We start from the raw sequence: 27,986 nt of genomic DNA, 5'->3' as shown, positions 1-27,986 counted from the left end.
TAAAAAGTGACTTAGCACATTTTCACATTAAGCTAACGATATACATACATATATATATACACACCTATATACTCATTTAAAAATCTATGTATGTACATTAGACTATGCTTACAGCCGGCATTTTAAATCTTACGCAGGAGCTGGAAAAATATACATATATTGAATAAGTTCTTGACATTATCGGCGGCCACCGTGGTGTGATGGTAGCGTGCTCCGCCTGCCACACCGGATGCCCTGGGTTCAAAAATTTTTAGAAATAAGGGTTTTCAATTAGAATAACATTTTTCTAAGCGGGGTCGCCCCTCGGCAGTGTTTGGCAAGCGCTCCGGGTGTATTTCTGCCATGAAAAGCTCTCATTGAAAACTCATCTGCCTTGCAGATGCCGTTCGGAGTCGGCATAAAATCATGTAGGTCCCGTCCGGCCAATTTGTAGGGAAAATCAAGAGGAGCACGACGCAAATTGGAAGAGGAGCTCTGCCTTAGATCTCTTCGGAAGTTATCCCGCCTTACATTTATTTTATTTTTTTTTTTGACATTATCTTGCTTGATTGCTTTGCTTTTCGTAATCCAGTTTTAATGGATCGAATATTTCGTCAGAGATGGTGTTTGTTTGTTCATTTATTATTCTTCTATCGATAAAGACTGTGTTATCGATATTGATGGTATTTTTCCGGATGTAGGCCCGGTACGTTCCGTTAATAAGTACCATTAAGGCACTACCCCGAACATCTCGGGAACGGTTTCATAAGACCACATTGAAACTTTTCATAAACTAAATTAGATGATTCGAATTTGTTGATATTTCGAACAGTCTGACCCATTGTGAAAATTGTTGGACTTTGCTCTAGGATTACAATCATGCCCAAGCAATTAGAGAGTGGGAGTAGTATTATATGTTCTTTTACTAGGAAATTGCAACAATCTTACTGCAAATGCATTAGGGATGAAATCCTGGCTTATACTTACAATCTCGTGCCTTTTTAGGAAGAACGTGAATTTTGACTGTGACTTATCCCTATCAGCACTTCTTATGCGTGACATAGAAGAAGTTGCGATTGAAGCTTGTCTAAATATTTTACGGGAGTGTTTTTTTGGATCGTTTGTTTAGACTCAATCATCAACTGCCTTGAAACGATTGCTTGATCGTGAAAAATTTTACCATACTTTAAAAAAGGTTTTTCTTGCCCAAGTACCAGCAGAACAAATAATAGGTTTATTTGCCTCCGCAGCAAATTGTTCCTGTGACAAGGGCTGTGCTTGGATCTGTGTTTGCGATTTTTGTTAGCGTGGTCGCTGTGAAAAATTCACAGTTGTAAGAATATCTGCTAACTCTTGCCTTTAGCTAAACGGAAAGTGGCAAGAAATTCAACAAGAGCCTAACTATGAAACAATAGAGTGTATTTGGCAGTATTTTGGGAATCTCGAATTTTCAACTCTCGAAGTTCTCGCTCGAGAAGAAATTGTAAGCTCTAGTTCCAAGCAAACCATAAAAATAATTACGAGATAGTCCTGCAGCACTAAGAAAAGCTTGATTTTCTCAAAACAGTCTAGTGAACATAAATATTTCGATGCTTTGATTATTAAATATTTCGAAACCAACCTAAACATTTAAATGCTTTATTTCGAATTTCGCAATATTTATTGTTTGTTTTAAAAATTTGCAAGGAATATATCCATATACACTAATGAAATGTTGATTGTTGAAATTAAAATATTAGTAAACAATTTAAAGTCTACAATGAAAAAAAATATTTTTTTTTTTTGTTTCGAGCAATTGTGTTTCCTTTTACATTTCTTAAATTTCCTTCCTTGTTTTTGATGCATATAATATATATTATATTATTTTATTTTCTTCTATTTTAAAACATTTGTTTTGATATAAAAATTTTTAAAACACTCACCACATACCAGATGCATTCATGGCACACTCAACGGCGTGCTGCCGGCAAATTTATAAATAAAAGGATAATTTTGGATTTTTAAGAAAAGCAACGCCTTAAGTTCAATTTTAAAAATATACTCGCACCACTCGAAATTATTTTCGAATTTGATTTTGAATTTAAAATTAAACTTTTCAACCACTCGCTGTTCCTTCATTTTGCTTCTATTTGGTTTTTGTCCAAGGTGGGGGTTGAGTGGGGGACAAATATTTCGCAGGCATTTTTCGTCGTGAGTTTTCATTTAAAAATCCACTTTTTTCTTCGATCATTTTTTTTTTTTTTCTTTTTCAAGTAAATTTACAATTTATTGTATTGCGTGTGCTTGTTATATATACAAACATATACTTGCATATGTAGATATATTTATATGCATATTAGTGTACATACAAGTTTATAGACATGCTTTGTTATGTTTACAATTTATTATTATTTTTTTGTTTTTTTGAATTCTTTATTTGTGTTGCGTATCTGACGTAAGTGGCGCATTTGAATTCTTCAGCGATTTTTTCAATCAATAAAAGATGTTAAAATATATATATTGATACCTGTATCTATGTGTATGTAAGTGCAAACCAGGCATATCCACAAGTGGATATAGGTGTTCTATTTTTATTTTTGTTTTTCTAATTGAAATGCGTGTTGTTTTAAAAATTGCCCTAATAATATCGGCTACCCGTTCATAACGAAACAAAATTACTAGAAACTTAAACATTTCACAACGCCAGTTAATGCAAAAGCCCAATCTTGCCTAGATTATCTTGAGCAGTATTGTTGGGTGCTTTGCTAAATCGCCGCTTCCTAGGCGTACCCGAGTAACGTTATTAGTCATCTTCATATTGCGGTCTGAGCTCGAATTGGTTGCAAGGTAGACTACGTACTTTATTAAAAATCGTATCCTCCTACTTTGAAAAAACTTAAACACATAAAGTGAGTTCAGTTTCCCCTGCATTTGATGTTGGAAACGACGCAACTCTTCAGGCAAATTATCCTAAAAGGGAAGTTACACTGGGGAAAAGGGACCACTACTGGAACGCATTCTTTTAACTCATCATAGGTCTGTCTAGTTAAAGAACCAATACTTCTTTCTCATAATACGCCTGCAACCATAGTCTCTATGCGCAATTGGTCACCCTCAATGATAAATCCATGTTCAATTTGCGCATCGTGAACAACTTTATTCATCTTCTACACATTTTGTTTGGCATTGGAAGTTGCTAGTTTGCTATTCAGTTTTGAAAAAACAAAGTACAGTTTTAATGTTGCGTACTTGCAGTGATGTATCATATACATATCCCTATATTTTGTACGGCGACTGAAGTGGTGTGGTGACAGCGTGCTCTGCCTACCACACCGAAGATCCTGGGTTCAAGTCAAGCAGCATCAAAAATTTAAAAACAAATTTGGCCAGCACTCCAAGTGTATTTCTGGTATGAAAAACATTTCAGTGAAAACTCATCTGTATTGAGAAGCCGTTCGTAGTCAGCGTAAAACAAATGCTCCAAATCCTGAATAAAATCTGTTGTAGAACTGTCACTAAAGATTCTTGATGTAGCAGCCACAACAGTATTTCTATTTAGATAACATATACATATAATTAAAATTACAGCAAACCGTTCTCCCGTTCTCCCAGAAACAGACAATTGGAAAGTTTAGAGCGTAGCTGGTCTCTCCAAGAAATGTCATCGCAAAATTACAGATGTGTTTATATTCAATCCGAAAGGATATTACTCGCTTAGGACGGTTTGTACTCAGAATAGGAAGAACCCGTTACTTTGCAGTTGCAGCTATTTGCATTAGCCACTATAACAGCAATATGATCTAAACCGCAGAAACAAATAACTGCGACAATACAAATCAATAATTCTGTGATTCCAGCTGTGTCTAAGTAGCAGAAGATTACGGAGCGACCGAGACCGTTTACATAGCAGATTAAGAAGCACAAAGACAAATTCATTGATTCATAGGAGCTTTGATTAGGTATATCAATGCAAGTGACACACAATTGTTGTTACAGTCAGTAATTCATGTATTGGAAGCTGTTCTTGTTGCAATTCCGAAGATTTTGGGAGTGTGATCGATGTTGATAGTCCTTTGCCGGATATAGCTCCGGTACGTTCCGGTAACAAAGCACCACTAAGATACTAGCCCGACTATTTCGGGAACGATTAATATGACCAACAATGCTTCTATTCTAATTTAAACAATTTTTTTCATTTAAGAAAAAATGTATCATAACAATAATAAGATAAAATAATTATTGTAAGGCGTTGAGCGCTATTCGAACCCGCGATCTTGATTAATATGAATACATTAAGCCTTCTAGGCCATACCGCCCCCTGCTTTTTATGATAAATTTTAAATTGTTTGGTTATGGCCTTTGTGAACTAATCTAGCGCCGACGACTCTTAAATGTAATGAAAAAAACTTTAGTAGGTCTGTATAAGGCGACCAAAAACCTCATCCTTCAGAATAAGCACTGCCCAGTTGAGAAAGTTTAGTTCCGAGTGTGTGATAGGGAGCCATTTTGGTATCAAATATCTCTCTTGGTACAACCACTTCAGATTTCTTAATTATATCGCGTCATAATTAATACATTTTATTATTTTTAGTTTCAAACATTTCTGAATGTGAACATTAAATAACTCAACATAATTCCGCAAAGACACATTCTCCCCTGGTCGCTTGTACCAAATCTTGAGTTAACCGTAAATCACTCGTTTTCATACTTAAAATTAATCATAACGCGTTGATACACGAAACGAAAACTCAAATTGAAAACAACAAAGTTCCATAAATTTTGGCTGAGATTTTGGTGTTGTATCATTTTTCTAATTACTTCCATTGTGTGTGACGAAAACTCCATTTGAACTTAAGCCGTGCGGTATGGAGGCACCCTGTGGCTATGGCTGGTAGAAAAACGTGAGGTGGAAGACACTTTTAATTACCTTTGAGAAGAGGCAACAACAACATTAAAGTTCAATGCGTAGGGGACGTTGAAAAACAGATTTCCTATAGAAAAAAATCTACTGCAAGCACAACAAAAGCGGGTAAGGACTTTTCACAATTCGTTTTTTTTTACTTATTATTTCTTAATGATTTTTATTGTTCAAAATTCCGCATTTTTCGTTTCTTTGTACTTTGTTTGGATTTGAAGTTATGAAGCAATAGCAGCTATGAAATATAAGAAATAAGTCAGAAATGAACTAAAATTTTTCTTTCGCTAAAAATTTATTGATAAGTGCATGCGCGGTTTTGTTTGTGAAACAACAATATTACACATTCATACACATATTCTTACATTTAGGATTTATTTCACCTACGCCACATCCTATGTACATATTAAAATGACATATAAACATGCATACAAATATACATACATATATATGTATGTATGCCTGATGAGGTGGAGAAGCTTTCTTGCAGAAAATCAAAGGTTCGTTTAGAGCAATGAAAATTCGATTTCCCCCTGCTTTTGCTTTCGCTGACACTTTCATCTACTTTCAGTGAAATAAGTGTGAGTGTAATTAGAAATCATTAAGTACAAAGCAAAGTGGAAATATGAAGGGGAGAAGGTTGGATTTTTAAAAATATCTAAAGCAATTGGGGCCAATGCAACAATGGGCGACAAAGCTGCGCTGGTCATATTAAAGCTACATTTTTTTTTAACAAAAAAAATTTAAATCTACCCTGGATTTTGCCAAAGCTGTCAGCTTCCTAAAATGTGATTTTAAAGAAGTTTTTGGATTACTACACCTTTTCCAGTTTAAATTCAGAAAATTATAATTCAAGTTCAGAAATTTGAATTCAAATTCAGAAAATATGTCGGGTATTTTTTTTTTCATCCAATGGAAATAAATGTATGTAAGATGGTATTTATGTGTTGAGGAAGCATTGGACATCTTAACTCGTTTAAATCAATTTTGCAAGATAGCGAAGAAAAAAACTCTCGCTCATAAGAAGCAATTGCAATGCCATCCAGCTATATTCTAAGCGTCACAACCATTGTAGCGAAATGGAGACGGTGTCTGAGGGATCCAGGCTCAGAAAGGTGCTCTCTGGTGCTCCAAAAAGTGTCCCTGGATGCCTGCAAGGATCTGATGGGACATGGACGGATTCGGCAGAGAGCACCCTACGTCTGCTCCTGAGTACGCACTTTCCGAGCGCTAGTGATGAAGAAATGAACTGGAGGGAAACTCATACTGGCGAACCGTTTGAGGGGAAGTTCATTACTATAGGTAAAGTTAAAAGGGCTATAATGTCGTTCAAGCCCTTCAAAGCACCAGGGCCGAATGGATTGGCCCCGATACAACTCCAGCAAACAATCCAGGTGAGCTCTTTGTGGTTGCATAACATCTTCAAAGGAGTTTGTGCTCTTAACCATATTCCACGGGGTTGGAACGATTCAAGGGTCACCTTTATACCAAAAGCTGGAAGGACTGGTCACGCGACCCCTAAAGACTTCAGACCGATATGTCTGACATCCTTTCATCTGAAGACACTCGAAAGGTTAATGGACTCCACATTAAGGAAGTCTTTGGAGGGAAAGTTGTCTACATCCCAGCATGCGTATATGAAAAGGAAGTCCACGGAGACAGCCTTGCATGCAGTTGTCTCCCAGGGCGAGACATCCTTGGCGTTCAAGGAATTCACACTTATAGCCTTCCTCGACATTGAGGGAGCTTTTAACAACGTTACGCCCTCTGCGATAACAAATGCACTAACCGGCTTGGAGACCTTCGGGGCTAGTGAAACTTGTTCAGCAGTTGCTGTTGCGAAGAAAGGTTCATGCCGACCTAGCTGGATCAACGGTGGTTAAACACATACGGAGAGGCACCCCACAGGGGGGGTACCTTCTCCATTTCTATGGGTTGCCACACTTAATGAGCTCTTGGTTCTTCTTGAGAAAGACGGATGCAGGAAGGTAATCGCATATGCACACTGTTAGTTAGCGGGAAGTTTCCGCAAACACTATGCGATCTAATGCAAACTAAGCTGAGACTGATGGAGGACTGGACTAGGAGTAAAGGTCTATCGGTCAATTCAGCCAAAACTGAACTGGTTTTGTTCACTAGGAAATATAAGATTCCTGTGTTGCAGCTGCCGGTGCTAGCGGGTACAACCCTGACGCTTAGGGACTCTGCCAAATACCTAGGAGTAATTTTGGATAGGAGACTATCCTGGAGGGAAAACGCTCAGGAGCATGTGAGGACAGCAACGGTGGCACTGTACAGCTGTAGGGGAGCTGTTGCACGAAGATGGGGACAATCGCCGGATATTACCCGGTGGATCTAAACTGCTGTGGTTAGACCAATCCTTCTATACGGGGCTTTTGTCTGGTGGACGAGCTTAGATACAAAATCGTACCTACGAGTATTCCAGAAGGTACAAGGAAGTGCTCTATTCTGCGTGGCGGGCGCTCTACGCACCACCCCTGCGGAGGCGCTGGATACTCTTTTTAATGTGTTGCCAATAGATTTTATGGCCAAGCAATGTGCACTGTCTACTCTACGGCTGCGGGAGTTATCCGGCTGGAGATATAATGTGGTTGGCCATGCAGCTATCCTTAAGAATTTGGATTCGCTTTCGTCGGACTATTGCGCTCCGACTGCATTTTTCGATAGGAAGTACGAGGTTGTTATCCCGGTTAGGGATTATTTGTCGAAGAAGCCACCGGACCAGAGCGATAGGCTGCAGATTTATACTGACGGCTCCAAACTGGATAAAAAGGTGGAAAGCGGGGTCTTTGCACCTCAACTAAGGTGGAACATATCTTTTAGCCTACCCGATCATTGCAGCGTCTTCCAGGCGAAGGTGGCTGCTATAAATGAGGCCGTTGATCACCTGAGGAATGCTGTTCACGGCTATAATAAAATTTGTATTTACTCTGACAGCCAGGCTGCACTAAAAGTGCTTGGATCGGTCACATGTAAGTCCAGGACAGTGGAGAAGTGCCGCAAATCTCTTAACGAGATTGTTGAGCAAACTTCCCTCAGTCTGGTATGGACATTCGGAATTACCGGGCAATGAGATGGCTGACGAACTTGCAAGAGGGGGCATATCCGTTCCGCTTTCGTCGTCCTAGAAGGGATTGAGCATGACGCTCGCTACCTGTAAGCTCACTTTGAAAGGAATTTCCTTTAGGGAAGCGGGTGTGAGATGGAGCAATCTCGTATCCTGCTATCACACTAAGATCGTGTGGCCTGAATGGCACGCGAGACGTACAAGAAGTCTCCTTCTTCTTAGAAGGGGAGACATATCTCTGGTGGTTGGACTTATAACCGGCCACATAGGAATCGGGAAGCATGCACAACGGCTGGGTGCTTCTTATAATGACTACTGCAGGAGCTGCAAAGATGAAGAGGAGATAGAAACAGTCAAGCATTTTCTGTGCGACTGTCCTGCGCTTTGACGCAAGAGGAAGGAATCTCTGGGATCTCCCTTCTTTGACGATCTTTGCGATCTGGCTAAGTTGGAACCTAAGAAATTCCTGACATTTGCTGAATCGACTTGGTGGTTTGAGTAGGGGAGAGATCCTCGTGGTATCACAATGGGACCTTTTGGGCCTAAGTGCACTGGTGCTCGCACCGGTGGCCACTCTAACCTAATATGGTTATTTCTTAGCGTCACAACCATTGATCTGCACTGAGTATGACACAGTGATGACGAAGATATGACCACTTAAACAGTCAACGGAGCGTCCACACTCCCGGAAGTAACGTATAGGTACTGCCTGCATAGATCTTGGCGCCATATGTCAAAATATCTCAACTTATCCGCCATCATCATCATTCATCATGAATCGGCACTTAATCGTGATTTTGGCAGTTTCGTAAGAAATCATGCCGGCTTTCACTGTTTCGCGGTAATTGACGGCGATTGGGAGCAGCATGAGAGGTGAAGTCTTCCTCCACCTTCGCAGTTCTGTGGAGGTCTCTCCCTTCCACTGCTTCCAAACTACTGGTTCTTGGCCGTAGTGTAACTTGAATTGTACTTTTCTGAACTTGAATTGCAATTTTCTGAACTTGAATTGTAAATTTCTGAACTTAAACTGGAAAATGTGTAGAAAAACGTATACCTTGACGCTGTTTCTTGCAGAATCCCAGGATTCGTGTCGAAAATTCCGGAATTACAATCCAACAATTGTGGGGAGTCGGTGACCAAGAACTGTCAACACTCAAATCCAGATTGTTATATGTACCGTGTCTTTTTTTAACATCCACTCAAGGGGGTATTCAGCTGTTTTTGAAAGGGGTTTTCCCCAAACCTAACCGCTTCGCGGTGTAACGTTGGGCTTGCCACAACAGTTTGTGTCTGTGATATGGTTCCTCATGTATATCAATAAACCGCTGAATTCACTTGTCGAGCATGTGGTTGTACGATCGAGATGTCGATCTCAGAAGTTTATAACGCAGCTAAGGAAAGGAGAAGGGGAAGAATTAAATTGAATGCCATGAAATATGATATCGCTATGAGGCATGAAGCGCGAAGAAAGAGAGAAGAGAGAAAGGTACGACGCAGTGAGGGGTAGTCCCCTCACCGTAAAAAACAGAATTCAGTGTCTACAGAAATGTGGAGATTTGTTGAAAGGGAGTTTCTCAGCTTAATGCAAGTACGTCTCTTGAATCCTTCTATTTAGAAGGGTGATACAATGCTTAAACGTCATCGCGACTTTGATACGACTAGAAGGAGAGGTCCCAACGCACAACACACGGTTCGAGATGGTTGTTATAGCGATACCAAAGGACAAATGTAGGAACATAACGTGCGGTGAGGTCGGAGCCTGGGTTTAATAAATGAAATACCGAAGATTCTGGGATCGTTAAGATTGCATACATTTCCATCTCTGGTGAATACAGGCATAAATATATGTGTGTAAATCCACTTGAAGCTTAATTCTTCTGACCAGACCAGAGGTAAACACGAAATGTGTTCAGGACCTGTAAAGCAATTGTAATTTATCTAGGGTATAATGCTTACTAACGGTAGCCATCGGTTGTCTTTAAGAGTTAACAGAAAAAAAACGGTGCTCAAGTGCACGGGAAAAATTATAGCAATAGCATTAGATTACGGCTCCAAAAACAACTGGAAGCACTTGAAATCGGAAACTAATTGCTGCATTGGCCGGCAACTTGAAGAGGCCAAATGTAAGCAGATGCCTTCACTGTTACCCAACAAAAAATTGTATGCGCGATTTTGAAATCACTTTTGTTAAATGAATACAATATTATGCATATAAAGTGTTGGATTTTGGAGGGCATCCATCTGGTAATATACTTACGTACATAAATATCCGTGATTTTCCTTGAATTTTAAATATCCAGCTATGCTCAGACAATCGGTGGCATCCTCAACACTGTTGCAACTATTTTTTTTGTATCCTGTTTGCCTTTTTTTGTTGAATATATTAATTAATACTAGTATCGCCTGTGGTTGAAATTCGACCAATTTGTATTTTTTTCAATTTTCCATTCAGTCAAGTTGCATTTAAATAATAATAAATTAAGTTGAAATAAAAGATAATATAAAAAAATAAAATAAGGAATATCCAAATAAATTAGCATAAAAGACACACAAATTATTTGGGAACAATTTTTTTAGGATTTTGGTACAGACCAATATAGGTAAGTGGCAACAATGGGGAAACAATATTTTATTCGAACTGAAAATGAGTGAGGGAGTAGTTCTCTCGCCGTTTGTAGCCTGCGAGCATTTACAGTTTTGAAATGGGAAAAAGCCGTTATGATGCCGGTTGCCGTTTTGACCTAAAATCGAAAACGTTTTTCGGACTTTTTTTTTCGTTTCATATAAACGTGAAATTTTCAGATTCAGCCAAGCCGTTTTTTTCCGTATTGAAAATTTATGAAGTGGGGCTACGTGTACAGTTTCAACTTTTGTGAAGTTTTCAGCCAAAAATTTTACATTTTCGAATTAACGTAATGGGCGTATTAAAATCGAACAAATTTAACCTAATAATAAATATAGTAGAGTAATATACGGCCTATGCAACATTTCGACCTAAAATCGAAAACGTTTTTGGGTCGTTTTTTCGTTTAATATACAACGTGAAATTTTCCGATGCAATCAAGTTGCATTTAAATAATAATAAACTAAGCTGAAATAAAAGATAATATAATAAAATAAAATAAGAAATATCAAAATAAATTAGCATAAAAGACAACATACAAATTTTAATGTAATATCTTTGTAGCAAATTTATTTATTTTTTTGTTCAGTATAAGACGTGCTATATCTAAAATGAGCATAAAATCTGGAAATCCAAAAAACATTTTGGTTCAAATTTGCAATTAATTGTTATAAATAAATAAATTTAGTGAGTTTGAACAAAAGTTGACTCACTATTTGTGATTTCATGTTTTTTGAAAGCAACTAAAATAAAAAAACAAAGAATCTGTTAAATACAGACCTATGCGTTTACGTGTAAGTAAAATTTTTCCAGAAAATGGGCCGGTTAAGTTATTACTTCTCTTTAAAGTTTTTTTGTGCGTTAACAATTATTTTAGAACAATTTTTTAAGGATTTTAGTACAGACCAATATAGGTAAGTGGCAACAATGGGAAACAATATTTTATTTGAACTGAAAATGAGCGAGGCAGTAGTTCTCTCACCGTTTGGAGCGTACGAATATGTACATTTGTAGGTGAAATATTTGAGCAACGCGACAATGCAGCTTTTGGAATTTCGATTTCAGCGGGATTTGAGAGCACTAACATAATGGGTCCTACAGATGGCAATTTCGATATTTGCACAGATTTTCGAATTTACAAAAAAATTTTTCTATTAATTATAAACAAATAGAGTAATATTTATTAACAAAAATAGGTATATGCACTGCGGCTGATCCATACGAATCCATTCATATAACTTTTATATGATTTTACGTACGCTAACTATGCGAAACAGGCTGTCAATTGATTGTATGGAAATTTTTTTAGCGTATTAATATATAGATTATTTTTAATTTATAATTCCGACAAGACAATATCAGCACATAAAACCCTGATTGCGTCTTGTTGGTGTTTCTAAAAATTTTCTAGATTTTGGCTTTTCGGGAACGTGATAGTCGGAATTATGAGGTGGAGCCGTAAGTACGGTTGAAGAAATTTCGTATGATATAGCGTTTTTGAAAATTTCGGATTCTGTATTCAATTTTATCGAAAAAGTCCATTAATTCATAGGGTTAGAGTCGATTTCAGTTTTACAAAATTTTTAAAAAATATTAGAAATTGTCCATAAATTTGACGTGGCGGCTCAACAAACTCGAACAAAACCATATATTTTTGTTGGATAACTTTTCCTTATGCTTTATATATTTATACCTCCATATAGAACATCACTTTCAGGCGTACTTCAATTCTACGACTCTATCAGTTCTTGGGTCGGGTTATGGGCCAATATTTTACAAATCGTACACGTTTTGGGATTTCATAATTTTGATTCGGCTCAAACTTTTTTTTAAGTTGATTGCATGAAATAAGCAATTACCTATTTCAGGATTTTTTCCAAAAAATTTCTTTTTTCAGAGATCTGCATGTGTTCAGATTCGATTAGTAAGCAACTTGCCCACATTAAAAAGTCTGTGTCTTTAATTCCACTCGTCGTGTCTTATTCATTTTTATTTTATTTTGAAGTTAACAATATTTACATGCTCTACTACCCCACGAATATTTTCAAAAAAAAAAATATATATATATAATACGCGCTGCACTTTCATCTAAAACCCGCTTTTTTCAAGTTGGAGTCTTTTGTAGTTCCAAAAATATTAGCTCATTTCTGAGTGTTCCTTTGTATGAATGCATGGTCAAGTTAACTACAACATACATACGAGTACATACATAATATATCGGGTCGATTTAAAAATCGCCCTTTGCTCTGTGAAAATCGTATTCTAGGGATCAAAATAAGAAATTTTGCCGAAGGAACCATACCTCTAAAACGAATTCTGATGTCCCCCCCTTTGGGTCGAACTTTTGGGTAGGCGCAATTTCAATTCTACCTGCTGTGTCTTGTGGTGGCTTAAAATAAACAACACAAGCAATTTTACGATCTGCAATTGTGTCACAGTGATACCTTCATTTTTTAAAACGGTTGAATAAAAAACCCACACAACTATGTTTACGACATGCAAATGCATCACAGTGATGCCTTGGTTTTAAAAGGGGATTGTAAAAACGCTAATTTCCAATAATTTTTTTTAATTTCTTTTCTATTACTAAGTTAAATTAAATTTTCATTTACATATGTTTTGATTAAATAAATTTCTAAAGAGAAAAATAAACTCCAAAAAGAAAAAACATAGGCATTTCAAAGTGGGATTTTTCAAAATTTGCCCCTACGACCCAAAGGGGGGAACATCAGAATTCGTTTTAGAGGTATAGTTCCTTCGGCAAAGTTTCTTATTTTGATCTCTAGAATATGATTTTCATAGAGCAATGGGCGATTTTTTTGCCTCCCCACAAATCGACCCGGCCTAATACATATGCACTCGTAATGTATAAGATACGACAAGTGAAGTTAAAGATACAAAATTTTTAATGTTGGCAAGTTTGCTTAACCATCGAAACTTATACATATAATATATTATATAGGTTTCGACTTAAATTGCGAAAAGATTTCAAGAAATAAATTTGGTGTCTCTTAAAAAAGTGAAACATTTTTTTCTACATTTTCGTACGATTTGTAAAATATTAATTCTTATATGCTTGTAGGTGGGAATGTCGAACATTTTTCTACTCAAAGACAAATATCTTCTGAGCAGTAATCGAGATGCCCGTCTCAAAAGTTTCTGAAGCACTAAAGAAGTTGAAAATTTTGTATTAAGTCTTTAATTAAATGTTTTGTCTTAAATTAATGTCAGCTAGGGATAGTGTCGAAAAAATCGCTCCGTTCTTGTTTTTCTCACTTAACTTTTCAGCACTCATCTTTCGTTTTAGTATGTCCTCCAGCGTGGAGTGTCAAATCCAATTTCATAATTGACTTAAGCTGAGAGCTCGCAAGAATTCGCAACATATGGAAAGTGTTTAAGAAATGAAGTTGGAGTGTTGGAAAATCGCGACATGTTTGTTGTTTTTGCAGATCTACCTACATACATGGCTACAAAGTTAGTATGTACGTATATAAGAGTAACAGCAGCTTCATAAGCTTTTTTGTGTTGTTTTTTTGAATGTGGCTGCTTCCCAAATGTAACCCCAGGGCCGATGCTTAGAGGTAATCCGAATGTACACAAGTAAATATATGTCTATGTACTTCTGTACTTCTGCTGTTGTAAAGATTTATTGTATCCTTTCAACTTTCAATCCATTGTTGATGTTAATTTGCGCAATGCATGACTGTTGGATACGAGCGACTCAATGGATGAATGGTGTCATGTGTTGATCGCTCGATCGCGTTGTTTTACTTACTTCAGTTTCAGTTACTGTTTTTTTTTCTTGTGTTTTTGTACTTTTTCGTTTCAATTACTCTTACAGCAGCAACTCCTATAAATGTTTTTTTTTTTTTTTGCATAGTTGAAATCGTTTCATTTAGCATGTTTTTGGCTGAAACATATGCAAACTAACTTCATAAATCTTACATACGTGTATGTATGTATGTACTACGTAATCAGAGATTTACCCATTCTAATTGAATTTAGGCGTGTTGGCATAGGCAATTTTGCTGACTGATCGATTTTTGTTTCTTTTGTAAGTCATTGAAATATAAGTTGACAGTGACACTGCAGGAGGTCAGCAGTCAACAAAGCTGCGATGGAGGTCCTCTCCTCATGTGCTCAAGATGGTGCATGTTTACATTAATATAAATGTGCTTAAGCATTCTAAAATTTTATGTAATAAAATAGAAGGAGTTTTATGATATTACGTAATGTTTGAATCGACTCTGAAGACTCAACAAATTTATTCTTGTCTTAAAAAAACAATTTAGTTTTAACATTTATTTGGAAAAGCCATTGCAGACAAATATTATTTACCAATTTTTACTACCAATCGATTCAATTTGGTCTATGCTTAAGTACACATACAAATATATATTCGCTTGAGTAACATATTTCTTTTTGTTTTCAGGTAAACACTTTGAAGCGGTATTTGTACAAATAATTGTTTGAAGAATTTTGGAGGTAAGTGAAATACTTGAACGAAACTTACTGAATTGATGTTTTTGTATTTAGTTAGTAGGTACCGAGCTTGTAAAGTGGGGAATAATATTTTATTGTTACTCTTTGCCGTTGTGCGTACATTAGAGCATATCGTAAAACACAGGTCACAATGTTCCCCCCTACAATGCCTAACATTTCACATATTAACAATCGAAGTGTCCTCGATGAGTCCTTCCATAGTTTTTGTTAGCCCATTTTTTTTTTTAATTTAGTAAAATTGAAATCGACTTTAGCCCTATGGGTTAATGGGCTTTTTCGATAAAATTGAATACAGATTCGAATTTTTTTTTTATCATACGTAATTTGTTCAACCTTACTTACGAGTCCACCTAATAATTCTGACTTTCATGATCCTGAAAGGCAAAATCTTAAAAATGTTGAGTATATCTTTAGCAGCATGTTGCATCTGCATGTTTGAAAGTCTCCATGCCTCCAACCCTCTTCATGAACCAAAGCTTATACCGCTCCGGATTATCAGGACATTGCCAAAGGACATTTTGTGCCTAAAAGTAAACTAGAAGAGTTGGACTAAATACTTATTCTTGGCTACTATGCTGCCAAATTGCTGTTGTACAGTATTATTATTCAAGTTTTGAAGAATACCACTTGATACGCTCTAATGTGCTCACTTAGTTTTCAAAAACCCACGTCACGTGTCCCATTAGCCATTCGCAGGAGTATCAATATATTTTCTTTTCTTTATACATATTGTTGGTGAAAGTGCAAAAAAGCACATAAGTACTTAGTCAAATATATGTACTCTTATACTATACGCAGTAGTGGCTGTGGTGTGGAGGTAGTTAGCCCGCGCTCCATGTTGAGGTTACAGGTCCAAGCGACGGGATACCCAAATAGTTGAGTAAAAGTTTTTCTAAGTTTTTCTAAGAAGTTCCGCCTCAGGGGCTATCGTTCCAAGTTTTTTATTATTACTTAGTTATTGGCGATTCGCCTTCATTTTAGCGATTCTTCTGTTTTCATTATGGACACGACATATTTTTTGTTCTGGCTCAGATACAGATGTACAAATGTAGGTATGCACATTTTTCTTCCAGTCTCAACTTTTTAAACGGTGAGACCGCGCTCAAATATTAGGCATATAAATTTAAGTCAGGCTTGGAGATGGTTGAACCATGTCGCACAGAAGTCAACGTTCAGATTTGGCTACGAAGACTCCGAAAATTTCATCAATTTTTGTCTAATCTAATACATTTTTTGATTTCGAAAGAAAACAAAGTACTTGCTGGATTCAAAGAAAAATCGGAGCATTCGCTACTCAGCTGCCAAATATCTGTTGACTGATATAATTTTCATACTGTGAAGGAAGTAGCCCATCTGGGAAACATCGTTAATCGCGAAAATAATTTCAGTTTAGAAATCAAACGGATAATAATTGTTGGCAAGAAGTTCTACTTTCGGATGAGTAGGCATAATGTAAAGCCTTCTCTGGACGAACAAGAGCACACTCTATAACCATTCCTGCCATTATGTAATGGCCAAAATCGTGGACGGAGCCGAGATATGGGATGGCTGTTGGGGTATTCGAGATAAAGTTTTTGCGGAAACTTTATAATCCTGCCTGTGATGTCAACGCTGCGTAATAACGAGTAGTAAAAACTATACGTAGATATGACCATAGAGCAACGAATAAAAGCCCAAAGGCTTAGCTGGATGGGAAATGTAATGAGAATGAAAGAAGACGTTCCGGCTCGTAGGAAGACCATGAGTGCTCCCACTTAAACATTTGAGCAGTTTTTATGTACACATGTACATATATATATTTATATACATACCCTATATATCAGATTTTTCTACTTAGTCTAGCGGAAAATATATTTAATGTCAATTGGCAAGAAAAAAAAATGCCATATCATGCAGGACACTCAATTACACGTCCTAATGCGAATGACAAAGCCCAACAACATCATTAGGTTTTCTATAGCATTCCAGCTTCATCGCGTACAGATTCCATACACACTTACACACATACGTACATGATTACTGAAGTGGCAGTGGGCGATATATCATTCATTAATAATTCTACATTTCGATCAAAATTCGAAGTACGTGCTTGTGCATTTAGTTGCCGATACTTCAGATTTCCTTCCTCGCTCGCGCTCGTTGCCACTTAAATTATGTATTTCAATAAATTGATTTGCTGCTAACAAAGCATCGATTGATGGCTAAGTCTGACTGGGAGGCGTTGGTAAAGAATTTTTGGCAAGTTTGGTGATTGAGTATTTATAAGACAGGTGACAGACATTCGACTACGATTTCGAATGAGACAATCTCTCGATTGAATTATATGACAGAATAACGATTGTTTGTAATGTCAAAATGACAAAAGTCTGTTAAGTACGTCTTTTCTTAACTCGTGATCGATGGGCTTGTTTTAATAACAGTTTCCAAGCACACCGTTCGTATTTCATGACCACTTTGGTATTGATGTGTGAACCTTTCTGTGCTCATTTCAAGCACTACTTGGGCTTGATTGAAGATTTTCACTCTCAAGCTTCGAGAACGATTTGTGGTCGATTTAACATTTTTTGATCTCAATTCAAGAACGGTTCGTGATTGATCTTTGGTGAGAGGTGAAAGTATTTTTTTCAACAGGTACCCATTTTTTTTTATTAATAATAACTTTTTGTCATAAATAAAAAATATTTATAACAAAAAATTTTTTATTAAAATTCAAAAGTTAAAAAAAAAATGCATAATATGCATTTTTTCATATATTTCTCTTATTGAGAAATTATTCTTATTTGAAGACGTACTCTGAATATATACCTATTCTTAAACTTTGAGGATTACCTGTGGTTATGTGAATGGAAGTGAATGAAAAATAAGAGTTATAAAATGGAACATAAAAAGATTGTTTTAAAAAAATTCAGAGCTTGACGGTGATCGAACTCCCGCCACACGATCGCAACCGCAACATCATAGCCGCTGGGCCACTAAGACTGCTTGATAGCTTGTGCCAAATGTTGTATTTAACATTGTAGTACGCACGAATTATACCGTTTCTCTTTTCTTGAACTTAATTTAAGAACATTGTTCTCATATATAATAGAACATTTGTTCATATTTTAAGACCAGCCGTTCTCTTCTCAGGAAAATGGTTGTCAGTTCAAGAACAAGGTTGTTGTTTGGAGAACAAGTCGTTCGTTTTTCAAGAACAAAAAAGTAAGAACATGAAAAGCTTGAATTGAGTCCGGTGGTGCTGGCTTTTAGAACGGCGTTTTTGTCTGAGTGTACTTCCTTATATAAAAATTATCAGCATCGAAAAGTATTTTGATTGAGCCATGTTCTTTTGTCCGTTAACATGAAAAATTGAACAAAAATTTAAATATCTTTATGAAAATTGCTATACTGGCTTTCTGGACCCAGAGAATTGATATTGAAAACGGGTGAAATCGTACGATAACTTTTTCGATATTGAAAGTTTCGAAAAAATGGAAAAAGTGCTATAATTCAATACCAAAGATCCACAAAGTGATACAAATTACAAGGCGCGATAACTTTCTAAGAGATTTTATGCCGAGCTTCTCTTCAAATTTGCGCCATGATCCTTTTAATTTCTCATTCAATTTGGCGGGACGAGACCTACATGTTTTACGCTGACTCCGAACGGCATTTTCTAGGCAGATAAGTTTTCACTGAAAAGCTACATAAAGATTTGAGAAAAAATCTTTAAATAACACGCCCACTTTTTAAAGGAAAATTGCTTAAATTTTTAACATTCTCAAAATTTGTAATATATTTATGGAACGCAACTTTACTACTTTGCACAACATAACTATTCCATATTTTTTAGTGCGAAGTACGAAAATTGAAAAAACATATTGTAAATGGTACTGGTCCGCTCCATTTAACCAAGCTCTTCACAATACTTTTATTATAAAAGTGGAACAAAAAACAATTATTTCAATAAGACTTGGTAGGGCCATTGTTTCTATAAAAGTAACTGGTAAAGCTTCTTACCCAAGCTTTCACATCATTTAATTTTCCTGGCATTTCTCTTTTCGTCTTAATAACGGCAAAAATTTAGAAACCAGTTTTTTTTCAATTAGAATAAAGTCTTTCTAAGCGGGGTCGCCCCTCGGCAGTGATTTGGCAAACACTCCTGAGTGTATTTCTGCCATGAAAAGCTTCTCAGTGAAAACTCATCTGCCTTGCAGATGCCGTTCGGAGTCGTCGTAAAACATTACAATTTGTAGGAAGAATTAAAAGGAAAACGACAGAAAGTGGAAGAATTGTTAAAGTATGTGAGAGCAAACAGATGTGTATATAATGCTCGGTTTTCTTACTTGTTTTCCATTGGATTGAACTCAACGACTCAACCCCGGGGCGTATGGACTATGAGTAGTTATACGAACAAATTTCTACCGGCGTCGGACTAAGTAAACTTAGTTTCGTAACATCCCTAGTCTACAAGTATTCAGGTCTACTATACCGCAATGTCAGTTGCATTATCTGTTTTTATATAAGGCATATATATATAGATACTTGAGGCGAAATGAAATAAGGGTGGTGAGGTGGCAATTGTGTTGCCAAACTCATCCATATCACTTCCTCAGTAAATTAAATAATAAGTACAACATTGAAACCAGATTTTCCTGCCTATAAAGCTTTTATGTTAAGTTGGTGGGGCTTCAATTTTTTAACTGCGTCAATCGTGGATAGCGCTTCCAATGTTTTCAATCTAATGCTGAAAGTTTTCTTATCCCATGGGTTTTTATTTGTTATCTCCTGTGCCTCATTTTTCCAAACGTTTGCTTTCCTTTCATAAAGGCTATAAGCTTGCAACAATAATATTCGCTTCATTATAATTTTGTTTTGTTTTGAAGATTGGAAAACTTTGAAATTCGAGCGATAGTGAATACCGCAACTATTTTTTTACATTTCTATGTAAAACAGTTTAAAAATTGTGCAATAATTATATTCTTCTGTCGCGTTTTATTTATTTCATTTAAGAAACTTTTGCTTCTTTGATTTTTGTTTTTTTTTATCTCCCGTTTGATTTTTCATTCGGTAACTTTACTGGCGTACTTCGAACCTTGATGTTTCGTTACTATATAATATATAAGGACGGAGCCTATGGTCATTTAATTTCTATTTCATACTCCATTAAAATGGTTATTAAATTTGATTCCAAGCCTTTTTTGGAAACTTAGACTAAAAGTAATTTAAATTGACATTGAAATTTCTATAAACGTTTTTAAAAGCATTTCACAACGCGAGAATAACTCCTTTTGAATGTTATTTGCTTTAAGAAATACAGCCTTTATTCAGAATGTCAAAAATACCCTAAAGGTTTATGTCGTACAACTTAAAGCTTGATCTACGCTAAGACGCCTTTCACATCTCATTTTTAAGCCCCAGCTTTTTCTGCACATTTAACGGCACTGCTATCTCCCATACATTTTTCGTTAAATCGGTAAGCATAGTGAAATGGCCTGAAGGTGGTACGACCACGAGCGAAGTGAACTTCCACGTTGCTTTCCAGCCAGCAAGATATTTCAAACCTCTTTTTCTGAAGCAGTGTCGAACTTATTCTGAATTAGATGAACCTTTCCGCTGTTTGTTTCACAATTATAATTCTCACTATGCCACATTTGATATTTGGCACTCACCTTTTATCATTAAGAAAACTGTTCTTTCCTCTCTTAATAATAAGTAGCTCTTCCGAGTCATACACATAACTATTCCAATACTTAGCTGCTCTTCACTTATAAGAAAAAAATATAAAAATTATATAAAATGTTCTATCTTCATTTTACAATTTTTTCATATTTATCTATAAGTCTTACATGTATTTTACTTAGCTGATGGATCTTTCTATGTAGTTTTAGATCTCGACGCTTAACAAACCTCCGCCTTTCAAAGCCTCGGCAATCGAAGATAACAAATCCGTCCGTTATGCCGATGCGCCCCTCGTATAAGTTGTGCGAACTTTGGTGGGTAATCCGTTGAGTTTATTATTATCAACCAAAAATATTGAACTGAATTCTACATAAATTCTTGTATTAACAACTTGACGCAGTAGAAATGATTTATCTTCTTAAACAAGAGCTATTTTTGAAATTTGGTAAAAATGTATGAGATTAACCCATGAGGGGTCGGGTTAACTCCGAGTTAAAAACATAACTTGCGGTTCTGCAAGTGCACCTCAAAAAGTTAATATTCATGTTTTTTTGCATGAATATATTCGTATATTTCTATAATTTCATGACTATCTTGGATGGTTAGAATGGCTGCATTCTATTGGGTTCAAATTAGGCTCTAGGAGGCTTTTGATATCGTTGAATATGTTTATCAAAATCAAAATGGTGAATGCAACGAGGTGGTAATTTTTTTAAGCTGATGGGATTCCCTTGAAACTCAGTAACCTGCGACATGCATGGCTGATGCGGTAAAAGGTGTAAGCGCTAATGAACATTTCTCAGGAAAGCAATAAATAACCTTTTGTTATGGAATCTAAAACAGTTCCTTTTCCAATTTTTTTTTCAGTATATTCAGAAATTATGCTTGATGGTAGAAAACGGTGAACGGTAATTTACAAATAGCTCGGCTGTGCTGAAAAATGGCGTTTACGACATTTTCGAGTCAACTATTTATATATTATGGAGATGAGAAAGCAATGATCGTATTTGGTCGGGATTTTGTTTTGACTTCATTTTGCTTAATCGGGACTTGGGCGTATGTGGATTAAGATTGGTCGTGTCTGGATGATGTGCTACCGGATTCTGTATTTTAGGATTGTACAAGTCGCGATTATGTTAGATACCCATTTTTACATGGGCAAGTTTTATTAGACTTCAAAATTCAGACACAAATATGCCATGGGTCAAATTTGACAAGACCAGTGAAAATAATTCAAAATACTGTGTACGTGATAAGAGAAAAAGATGTCGGGATCCGACTCTGGGTGCGATTTCTATTTTATGAGTACTTGAAGTGATAAATATGAATTGACTTTGCTTTCATAGAATTTTCACTTCACGCTTATTTTGTGCTCTAGAGAAACATTGTTAAATTTGTAAAAATAAGCGCAATATTTCGTGGGCTCAGGCGGGGTTGTAAAGTGTCGAAGATTATGTGTAGGTCTTACAACCTTAGACTAACAAAGTTGCTTCTATCATTAAAAAGAGAGAACTGTAGACTCATGATGGTTATTCTGACTGAACACTGCTTTCTGGCGTCACATGCCTTTAAATTAGGCGTGGTCAGTGATATCAGATGTAGGAAGTGCGGGTTGGAGGAGGAAACGATCGAACACGTTCTGTGCTCGTGTCCTGCACTTGCCAGGCTAAGACTCCAACTATTAGGAGTGATACAGCTGTCAGATATAGACGCAGCAAGTGGCCTAAGTCCTAGGAAGCTCCTAGTATTTGCCAAGAGGATGGAGTTATTTTATAACATAGGTCCTGGTTTTTAATAGGGGTTTTCAGTTTGGTCGTTAAAACAAACTTCTGGTAACACTACGGATTCAATCAATCTATGTGAGGTCCAGTTCAACCTCACATAGCCTAAGCGCAATATTTAATGTCGCAACAAAACTTCTCATGTAATTTTTCATTGTTGTATGCTTTTATAAATAAATACTAGATCTCCCTGAAGAAGGTCCAAGGCTTACCAAAAAACGCGTAGGATGATGAAAAAAGCATTGTTTTATCGTAAACCACATCTGCCAAAAGCTCCAATATAAAAATTAAAACACTTTGGTTTTTCTATTACATTAAACTAGAATCAATTAGGAATGTGAATAGCTTCGTTTGATTTCAGTTTTTTTTTTTCATAATGAGAATTGGGCTTTGAAAACAGGATATATTTTTATTTGTTTTCTCAGAAGTACAGTCGGTATACAAAGTTGCAAAATTTAAATCAAGAGGTTTTGAGGGATTTTTTCAACCTCTTTTTTTTAGAACTAAGAATTTAATTGCAACATATTTCTTTTGGTCCAGTTTTTGGCTATATCTGTAATTATTTTAGCTTTCCGGCTACAGCAATACTTTTTCTGTCTAGTTTGGTGGTTCACTGAAAGGTTTACGAGCGCACCTAAATAAATATTAGGTTATACTGAGCCGAGTTTTGAAAAGCATTTAAATGGGTTTGAGTGCAACTCAAAGTGTGGAACTCCTTTAAAATTTTCTTTAAATATAATTAATGTTAATGAAAAGTGCTCATCTAAGTCTTCAATATACTCCCGCATATATGTATAAAACTTTACCGTAATTGCTTCCGAGTGACATCTCATAAATTTCTTTATATATCGCACACCTAAATCAATAGGAAGTTACGTAAAAAATTTGAAATTTTGAGGTTATGCATACTACCGTGTTCCCCTATTCAATACCTATCGATCTGTATGCTCTACTAAATGTTAATTCCACTACTCGCCCAGGGAGAGCTTGGTAAAAACTAAAAATTGTAATGGCTGTTATGGGGAAGTCATTTAATTATTTGATTTTCCTGAACATTGTGATTTTTTGACTTGGTCTCATTTAGGTGTGCGATATCTCCAACATACATATGTGTATTGATATATATACATATTTACCATCCACATATTTTCCAAGTATGTATTAAGTGGCACACGAAAGCTCTTAATTTAGTGAGTTTCGAATTATATTGCAATTAGCGGTAACTGATTTATAAATTTCACATCAATCTTTTCATTTGGAGGCGTGCACATAAAAATGCTTTCCGAATATCAACTCGTGACATTCGTCGCTCTACCTGCCACTCACTACTGCATACATAAATATTTTATGAGGCCGCCCTGTAGGCACATCCTTATGTAAATATGTCTATAATATTACTTGTAAGAAATAACAAAACTTCAATGGTATGAGGTGAGCACATATTATTTTCTCTGTGGACTTTTACGTTTTTATATCGTAGAAAAGAGTACTTTTTGTAACTGATGGAGAGTAGGAAAATGTCTGCAATTGTTGGTGAAAAAAAAACAATTCAAGACGCGGTATACCTCCGAGCAGATTTAGGCCGAGCTTTTCCTTCAAATTTAAGTCGTGCCCCTTTTTCAATTTGTTGTACGACCTTGTGGGACCGAGCCTAAATGCGCTATGTCGACCCCGAAATGCATTAGATCTATTTTCGAGGCTTTGCAAGGCATAGATACACTCGGAATGTTTACAAACCACTTGCCCCGAGGCAGTTATAATTAGAGCTTACGATTCCTTCTCGAACACAAACTCGACTTCTCGCGAGATTCTCGTATCTCGAAGTACTTGTAAATCTCGCGAGCTTCTCGACATAAACTATTTACACACTTGGTTTTTTTTACTTGTGAATATTTTTTTAGATTATATTGCTTTCAAATGACATTTAACTGAACACATATTTATTATACATATAATTTTGTTCACAATATTTTATTTTTTTAACGGGACATCGAGAACACGGCTTCTCGCGAGCTTCTCGACTTTCAATTCAGTCGCTGCATTGGCAGTACTCTATACATTTCGGTGTTTTTAGTTGAGGTTTTGTGGAATTTTCGCTTGTGCTCCGGAAGAAATCGTAAGCTCTATATAAAACAGCCAATGAATCGATTAAATTGAATGTCGAGAAGCTTTACAAGTAATTCGAGATTCGAGAATCTCGCGAGAAGGCGAGACTCGCGAGAAATCTCTACTCAAACAAGTTTGAGAAGTCGTTAACTATAGATATAATTTTTTGTAATTGAAAACAATTTTGGTATATTTTTTGTCCTTCAGCCTTTTCTTGTCTCTTTAATATTTTCTCGGTAGTCTAGACAAGACAGTTTAAGTTCCAGTGAAAAAACCGTGGTATTTAATGCAGGATTATCCCAACTATATTTCCACTCGGTAGCTTTGAGTTTCCACTTACAAATGTGTTTTGCACTTATCAATTGACTGTATATATGTGTTCCATTCTACCCCGTGCGCAGCTTCCACCTGCAATTCAAGTTTTGTTAGATTTTGCCCTTTTCAATTTCAATCAAATGTAAGAATACTTTTGCTGTTAGCTGATCCGCCTCCACACTCCACTGTCACTTCATGAATTGAGAAAAGATGCCAATAAGTTTTTACGTAGAATATTTTCTCTTACTTACCTTTAGTTTTTTTATCTTTGAATATTTGTTACACTTTTCCGCTTTAACTGACTATCTTCTTTCATCTGAATATTATGCCCTAGCCATCGTAGCCGTTGGGTTTTTATTCGTTACTAGAATTCGCCCAGTGGTTGCAGTTCTAACACTTCAGTGGTCACAAATTACACCATATAGAATAATAACACACCATTATCTTCCCTTTCTTTTCTTTTCCTTTCATTTCCTTCCCTTCCTCTTCTTCTTTTCCTTTCATTTCCTTTCCTTTCCGCTTTCGCTCATTTGACAACATTGTTCATAGATCACCGGATTACTATTTTTTATGCAGGGTATTGTGATTCTCACTCCGTCATAGTCGGCCGGAACGTATAGTTGTCAGGGATTGTGATACGTCGTCATCTTCAACACTATCTAGCAATGAGGATTAGTGTCCCCTCTATAATTTAAGCGAATTTTTTATGTCAATTACCAGTTCGCCATTATCAATACTACAGGAATCTGCCACGACAAGGGTAGAACTTTCGAAAATTTTTCCTAGCAGACAGCATCTGAAGCTTCTAGCAGTCATGCAGTTTGGTCTCATGCTTCTTGCTTATAAGCAAGCCTCCCTTCCCAATAAATTCTTATCCAGGTCGAAGGCATGATTTATTGGTGCGTGTGCTGAAATTGATGTTGTATTTAAAGACCTCGACGCTTGCATACAGCAGGAAATGACAGTACTTGTCGTCGAAACAAAACCTTCCTTATGGCCACTGTCGTAGATGTCACAAGACGCTATTTCCTCCTGTCTTGCTTCTCCTTTGCGCATCCTCTATGTCGGTGATGACAACCTTTGCCGCCAGTCGGGCATTGGGACCTTCTTCCTTCGCCGTGATCATCATAAAAAAAAGAGTCTCTTCCGAGGCTTTTGCTACGTTTTTTCATTGGTAGGAGTTCTTCCGTTGCGAGGTCCAAGCTCAGCGCACTAACGACAAGCATGGTGTATCATTGATATATTTTCAGCTCCGTAACTCAGGATTACTACTTCATTAATTTTTGATCCTATTTCTCTGTACATGACTGCCTTATTCGTATATCGAATTTTCTCAAGAGGTAACAACGCAAAAAGCAGCTGTCCATGTTATTGCGTGGGAGTCCAAATGATTCGTATATAAATTTATGAGAGACATAATATTTGTATATATTTTATAATAAAGTATCAATTGCTAAATACAACCTAATTAAAAATAGCTAAGTACGTATTTAGTATTTCGATTAGATTTTTCCCAATTTCACCGATTCATTAATTTTTATGGAAACACGAGGGGCGTTTTCAGTTATATTTCGATTAAGGCTAGGTTATGTTGAACTGGCCGGTCAACAGAGACACGAGAGTTTTATTTGATTTGAAACAAGTTTCATTAAACTAAAAACGCTATATCTCCGCTATATAACTTTGGGTTTGGTTGAACTGGCCGGTAAATAAAGATTTGAGATGACTGAATGTGCACAAAGTGTTACCAGAACTTGTTTGACAACCAAACGGAAAACCCCATTAAGGTACCAGAACTTACGTAATTAAATAACTTCGTTTTCTAGGCAACGCAAAAGAAGTTTCCTATGACCTAGCTAAATGGCTGCCTCGAGATTTAATAACTTGCTTACGATACCTGCTTTATATACATATAATCCCAGAAGGCAGTGCCCCGTTTGTACTTCCATCATCAGCTTTAAGTTTTCTCTCTCAGAGATATGAGCAACTTTGCGAGGCTAATATTGTAGAAATTGCAAATGATCTCAAAAACTTTGTTGCCCCGCTAATTAAAAAAATATATATTTGGTGAGATTTGCCTCAGAAAAAAATTGGGCATGATTTCTCTTCCAGCTCGCGTGCTACCCCTTTATAATTTTTCCTACAAATTGGTGCTACGAGACCTACATGTTTTATTTCGGCTACGACTGGCAGATGAGTTTTCACGAAAAGCTTTTCATGGCAGATATACACTCATAGTGTTAGCCAACCACTGCTGAGAGTCAACCCTCCGATTTCTAATTTAAACAACTTTTTTCTAACCACAGCGGCAACTACGCCTTTTCTGCTTAATGGATCATATGCAACTTTTTTTTTTTCTTTTGGTTTCAGCCAAATGGATTTTGACGTCTACTGTAGACTCATCGAGAGTTCCACCCTCGTTTGCAAACTCTTCGAACATTTCGTTACCTTCTACACTTTATGACCGGAAGTGCAGTATGGATGTACTGTCCTTCCTGGACGAAGTCTCTTTAATGCTTGTTTGTATTACAGGCAGTGTTTGGCAAGCACCCCGAGTGTATTCCTGCCATGAAAAGCTCTAAATAAAAATGCATCTGCGTTGCAGATGCAGTTCGGAATCGACATAAAACAAGTAGGTCCCGTCCCCCCAATTTGTAGGAAAAATTCGAAGGGGCATGACGCAAACTGGAAGAGAAGTTCGGCCTTAAGTCCATTCGAAGGTTATCGCGCTTTATATTTAGTTATTTTTTTACTACGGAACATTTGTTGATGTGGTAGATTTCTGCATTTCTTTATGTGACTGTAGCTTAAGCTCCTCCGGAATTTCTGCCGCTTTCTTCACGGCTACAATTTTTACCTTCGAGACACTGCAGTAATCTGGCAGCCTGCAGAATGTACTTAATTCTGGATCGACCAGAAAACAGCAGATCTGACTCCTTCCGTTAATTTGGAGCCTTCGGTATATTCAAATTTAAGAAGTGGTCAAGGTATACCACTAAAGCTCAAGATTTGAGAGCACAATGCTTAAATTGCTTT

At 36.5% G+C, this 27,986-nt stretch overlaps 1 protein-coding gene across 3 annotated transcripts in view; it reads left to right on the top strand.

The window, feature by feature from the left end:
- Positions 1 to 27,986, top strand: part of Mef2 (myocyte enhancer factor 2) — a 253,687-nt gene that overhangs the window by 149,718 nt on the left and 75,983 nt on the right. For all 3 annotated transcript variants that reach the window (XM_067776891.1, XM_067776889.1, XM_067776888.1), the window contains exon 4: positions 15,017 to 15,069. The gene's annotated coding sequence lies outside the window, so the exon portion shown is untranslated. The remainder of the gene's footprint in view (positions 1 to 15,016; positions 15,070 to 27,986) is intronic.

This window comes from Eurosta solidaginis, chromosome 3, assembly GCF_040869045.1.
Source record: "Eurosta solidaginis isolate ZX-2024a chromosome 3, ASM4086904v1, whole genome shotgun sequence".
Classification (NCBI taxonomy): Eukaryota; Metazoa; Arthropoda; class Insecta; order Diptera; family Tephritidae; genus Eurosta; species Eurosta solidaginis.
Note: the sequence above shows the minus strand (reverse complement) of the source record. Positions and strands in the feature narration are given on the sequence as shown.